Raw genomic sequence first — 5,933 nt, 5'->3', positions numbered from 1 at the left:
GCCCCAAAAATCATATAAAATCCAAACTCTGTTCTTTTTCCAAACCAACTTCGAATACACGGTCTATGCTAACTCAAGAACATCATACCCGAAAATTATAAAATTCTGACAACCCAACAAAAATCAAAGTTCGTGGATCGTAGCAAAACTTACGGTATAACAGAGCTCTCGCTACCGTGATCGTTAATCTGCCTTCAGAATTAAATTCCAACGGACGGATCGACCGAAAACTGAAATCACAAGGCTTGAAGTCACGTTTTTCTTCAACAATGGAGGAGAGAGGCGAGCCGAGAGAGAGAAGAGGAAAATGGAGAAGGAATGGGTTGAAAAGTCAAAAAGGGCTTATAAATATCTAACAATTCCATAATTTGCACTCTAGTCCCTGAAATTTTGAAATTTGCAAAAAAGACCCCGATCAAAATCAATTTGGTTCTTGAACTCTGAAAACTCTGATTATCTCAATTAAACTGAATTAAGATAAATTTGGGGCATTACACTAACTTAATACCATTAAATAATTAAATGTCTTCAATTATTTAATAGGTATCAAATTGCATTAACGATTTTTGGAATCCCTTAGCTTTCGACCTATTGGACTATCACTATCAACATGTATTCAATTTCATATGTCTATAGAAATTGTAAATCCATGAACTATGTTATCTTTTCCTATCATGAATTTTTCTTTCAAAACAAATCACGATATAAAATATTGTAGAAGTTAGCTACGCTTCAACAATTCCAATAAAAAACAATAACATAATTAAACACTCGTCAAAAGTCGAAGATCAATATTAAAGAGTCAAAATTTGGGGTCGGATCCCCTAAATCTCAACAAAAAGAGTTTAGCTACACATCAAATCCATGAAAAACATCTAAGTTCATAAATAATACTAAGAATTAATCTAGAGAAAGAGTTTTTGGAACAAAAATAAACGCTATCGGTCGATTCTTCAAGTTGCTCCTTATGTCTCTCGTTCTCTTCAGTTGTAGCCGTCAAAAGATGCCTCTTCCAACCCTAATCTCGACTTTTTTATATGATAAGAGTCCTCACACTTTGTCCTTCCTTTTTTAAAATCCGAGAAAATATTTCTTTTCTGAACAGCGTATCGCGCCTAGGTGGAAAAAGTTCTGCCTCCATCTTGTTATACTATTGAAATCCCGCCTAGGCGGTAAAAAGTACTCGCCTAGGCGGATAAACTTATGTCCCATATCTTCAAATTGTTCATTCCCTAGCTTCGGTTTGAGTCTTTTTCCTGCCAAAAAACCTTAAATCCATGAGTAGATACCATAAAACTCAAAAACTCAAATTTTAGACAAAAACACGGAATATTCAAAATTCTCACGCTTCATAACGACCAATTTGACCCCTTTTTAATGAAATTTATCGGTTATATAATGAATATGACATGCATACAATGCATTTTACTCATAATAACTTTTCTAATATGCAGTTGATATTAGGTGATGTGAATATTGTGGATGTTGAGTTAATTAGAGATGATGTAGAGGGCTCAATGGTTGATGTTCTTCCAGATGTGGAGAATGAAACTAATGATGAAAGTCTTTGATTTTTGGGATTTTTTTCATAATATTGAAATTTTCAATACTATTTTTTGGCAGATTTGAGATAGTGCTCTAATATTTTTTTATGGCTTATTAATGTATTTGTTGATGTTCATTCTAGTTAATTTCTGCTTTTGATCATGTACCTTGCTATTGGTGTGGTTATTTTCTTTTCCAACAAGGATAAATTCAGGGAGGTGGAGACACATAGAATTGTAATCTAGGATGGTTAGTTATGTGCTGGATTTACAATAGAAATGTAAAGTGTCATAGAAGGATGGCAAAGTGGGTACGTGCTTGGCCAAGATATGACGATAGCTCAATTTCTTGCTGCTGATATTGATAACTATGTTTTTTTTGTTGCGTGGTTCTTAACTATCTGTTAGCAATGTAGTTCTTATCCATTTTTTACTTTAAGCGAAGAATTATGATCACAAGCCATCACTGTTCTGGTTATGATAATGATTTGCGTTTTATGATGGTTTTTATACTATTTTGAGTTAAGTGTGTCTATGCAGTCTTTATTTCTAGCCACAGTATTGAGATTGGTTTGGAGAGGGAAAGATAAACTAATATAACAAATTAGCTTTATTTATAGCCAGTCTTTGTTTTGTTTTTTGGAAGGAGAGTCTTTTTCTCTATATGGTACTCTATCGATCTGCACTACAATTATATTGCATTTGGCCTTGTTGCTCTTGTCCTCTTGCACGAATGACTTGAAGCATTGGAAGACTAATTAATCTCTCAATTACCGACGAAAAAGAGCCCAAGAATTGAATATTCACTTCTTTAAGTTGGTGTTGTGCAAAGTTTAAAAAAAAAAAAAGTTGGTGTTGTGCAACGAGCCAACGTTACAGAGATTATTTCATTGCACCATTATTATTTAATAATAATTGCTTTCAATCAATTTTGTTTTATTTTTGTTTTTTGTTTTTTTAATCATCTTCCAAACACTTTATTTTGTGAACATGAGAACAAAATTTGGGTCATATAGATGAACAGAGAAATGACTATTAAATAGTAGGGGTGTTCATCGATAGGTTCAGTTTGGTCATCGTTTTTTTTATTTCGGTTTTCAGTTTTACTAGAGGCGGTTATAAACCACTTCGACTCCTGTAGGATAGCAACAGCAATGGTGTTCAGAATTGTTGGATCTCGGATCTCTATCGTGTACAAGACGCAGCGGAAGTTTAAAATTAATTTTGACGTTCAAAATTTTCTTGGACACTCGTATGGTTTAAATAAATATACGTAGGGTGTTTCAAGAATTTTACCTATCAATCTAAATATATTGATGATGGCTCCAACTATTTCAAAATAATTTCGGGAAATAGCTCTTGTTGTATATCCCTACGAACAATCAACTGGAGTTTCACCTTTCTTTAATCTTCGAATCAGGTCCACGACCGGATTTCCTGTTCCTCTTCTAAATTGCACTTAAAAGAAGAAGAAATTTTTCCGTTGAAAAATTAACAAAGAAAAATACTGGAAGGAAGAGAGCTTCGAACAATTCGAGCAGTGGAGAGAAGAAACAATTTCTTCCCCTTATCATTATCTGAGACTCTCCCCAATCAATTGAAATATTGATTGGGGTGCTCCTCAAAATTATATATCTATATATATATATATATATATTTTAATATTATAATAAGGGCAATTTGATCAAAAATCCTTAAATGCAAACATGTTTTGCTTTGGGATCCCTAGTCATAAAATGTGGTACAAAACCATACAAGATGTGGTACAAAACCATACAAAATATGGTACAAATTAACAAAAATTGTGGTACAAAAAAGTGGCTAGGGAGTGCAGAGCAAAACATGTTTGCATTGGGGATTTTTGAGCAATTTGCACTTATAATAATATAATATATATATATAATAATAATAATATAATTAATATGTGTTGGCCAATAATGGCCGACACTATTAATATATATATTATTAATATATACATATTATTGTAAACAATATATAATTTTATGAGTCCTTAAAATCCAAGTTCAACTTGAAAAAATTAATTAAACCCTTTTAATTAATATTGCTCTCAAAATTTCTATAAGCCTTTATAAACAATTTATAAGCTTATCTATCGATCCAGTCAAATTTGTTTCTCATAAATTCAACTCTTTGATTTATTATCTCAACGGAAACAGGAAAACCAGTACTTGTGTAACACTCAATGGTTCAGGGATACAACTAGTTGTGGGTCCAGGCTTACATGAGTTATTTATTTTCTTAGTTAAGTAGATTTGAGATATTGTTATGCTTAATTATAATATTCGCTTATCTCATATCTAACTTATCTTTTCTTATTTATGTATATTTGATATGATCAAATTTTGAGATATCTCACGCCTGCAAGGAAACTAAGACAAGAAGGATCTTGCCTATATATTGAGTTGGGCGTGCAAAAAAAAAAAGATAGACCGAGAGAACAACTAACATAGAGTTGTGTGAGAGCTTCACGTACGTACTTTGAGGGAAGAATCAAAGATCTTCTGAAGCTCGTATCGGTCGTGATTACTTGATGTTTTAAAGAACAATTGAAGATCAAGGATCAAAGAGTGTTTAGTCTCTACGAGTTTTTGCATCAAGATTTTCAACTCCTTGTTTTAGTTTTTATTCTATTTCATTTAGAATTTTAAGAGTTGTTTTTATGGTTTATTCTCTCACATGTTAAGAGAAAAGTGTTTTTACAATATTCACTAGTTTTAGGGTTTGTAAAACTGTTTGATCGTTTTCTAGTGAAAGTTTTATCCTGAGGCACTGCAAGAGTATTTTATACTCTTGCATAATTATTCTTGAGTCTGTTTATTTGGTTGCTAGTATATTTTATACATGCTTTAATTATTTTTCGCTGCATATTACTAAGGTGTTATTGAAGGTGTTGTCAGCACTTTGTGACAACACCTCAAACTGGTTATGTGCAACTCCTATTCCCTTATAATTATTTGAATAATCTTATGTTGGATCATATGATTCATGGATCATGTAATAGATGAAAATTTAAGAAAAATATTTCATAAAACATAAAATTTGTTAATATCATTATGATAATCATAAATAACTATTATAATATTTAATTTAATTTTATGTGATGATTGAATCTCTTCTACTGCCCATCACACACGCAAAGTTCTCTTGCAATCTTCTGAAGTGCATTTCTCAATCTTGCTTTGTTCCATACTTTTTTCACATCGCAGGCAAAACCCACCAACACAAATTGCTCTATTTGGGCAATATCTTATACACTGAACGTCATGTTTGCATCTTGGCCCCAAGAATCTTGCGTTGGATGGCATAAAACCTGTCAGAATTTATTACGTAAACTTGTTAGTACATAAATATGATTTCGTTAATTATAAAATTACATAACCAAACAATATTTTTTTCCGCATCGGATTTGTGTTTTGATGTCACTTGGTGGATATATGAACAATTTGTAAATTCGTGAAATAAAATTATATAAAGGAAAGAGACCAACCGACACCAATCAGAAGGAGAAAGACGAGGAATAGCACATGGGGAGATGGGGACTTGTCCATTGATTAACTAAGTATATTTGTTATATAAAATTTCAATGGAAACAAATATTATGTGCACTTTGTAAAGAAGAGAAGGGGTTTTTATACTGAAAGAATTAAAGCAATTGAGAAAATTTTTTAAATTTTTTTATATCTTAAAATATTGTACGTAGATTATGATGTAAAATATATTGTGGAATTGGGAAAATTATGTATAATAATTGGGAAAATGTTTTGAATTTTCTTTTCCTAAAATATTGTACGTAGATTATGATTAAAATATATTTTGTGAATTTTAAAATAGCTAAATATTTAGTGATGAAATTATTGAAATTAGTCAAATGAATAAAATTTGATTGTTAATAATTTTAAGAAATTGAGAAAATATTTTAAATTTTTTTATATCTTAAAATATTGTACGTAGATTATGATTCAATATGTAAAATATATTGTGGAATTGGGAAAATATTGTATAGTAATTGGGAAAATGGTTTGAATTTCTTTTCCTAAAATATTGTACGTAGATTATGATTAAAATATATTTTGGAAATTTTAAAATAGCTAAATATTTAGTGATGAAATTATTGAAATTAGTCAAGTGAATAAAATTTGATTGTTAATAATTTGAATTTGAAAATACAAAATTTTAGATATAAATTTCAAATGAATTTTTTTTAGAATTTTAAATATATTAAATTACCTAATAAATTAATTAACAATATAAGAACACAACTTTTACATTTAGGGGTGTTCATCGGTCGGTTCGGTTTTAATTTGTCTAATTTCGGTTCGGTTTTTTGGTTTTTGGTTTATAAAAAATGTAATCCGAAATCAAACCGTT

General features: G+C 30.5%; 1 long non-coding RNA gene across 1 annotated transcript; it reads right to left on the bottom strand.

Annotated features, from left to right (window-relative positions):
• Positions 1 to 4,669: 4,669 nt before the first annotated feature.
• On the bottom strand, positions 4,670 to 5,160 carry LOC140886417 (uncharacterized). The gene is made up of 2 exons (XR_012151549.1): positions 5,053 to 5,160; positions 4,670 to 4,875 (listed from the first exon to the last, which is right to left on the bottom strand). It is a non-coding gene; the product is annotated as an uncharacterized lncRNA (long non-coding RNA).
• Positions 5,161 to 5,933: the final 773 nt, after the last annotated feature.

This window comes from Henckelia pumila, chromosome 3 (genome assembly GCF_033568475.1).
Source record: "Henckelia pumila isolate YLH828 chromosome 3, ASM3356847v2, whole genome shotgun sequence".
NCBI lineage: Eukaryota > Viridiplantae > Streptophyta > Magnoliopsida > Lamiales > Gesneriaceae > Henckelia > Henckelia pumila.
Note: the sequence above shows the minus strand (reverse complement) of the source record. Positions and strands in the feature narration are given on the sequence as shown.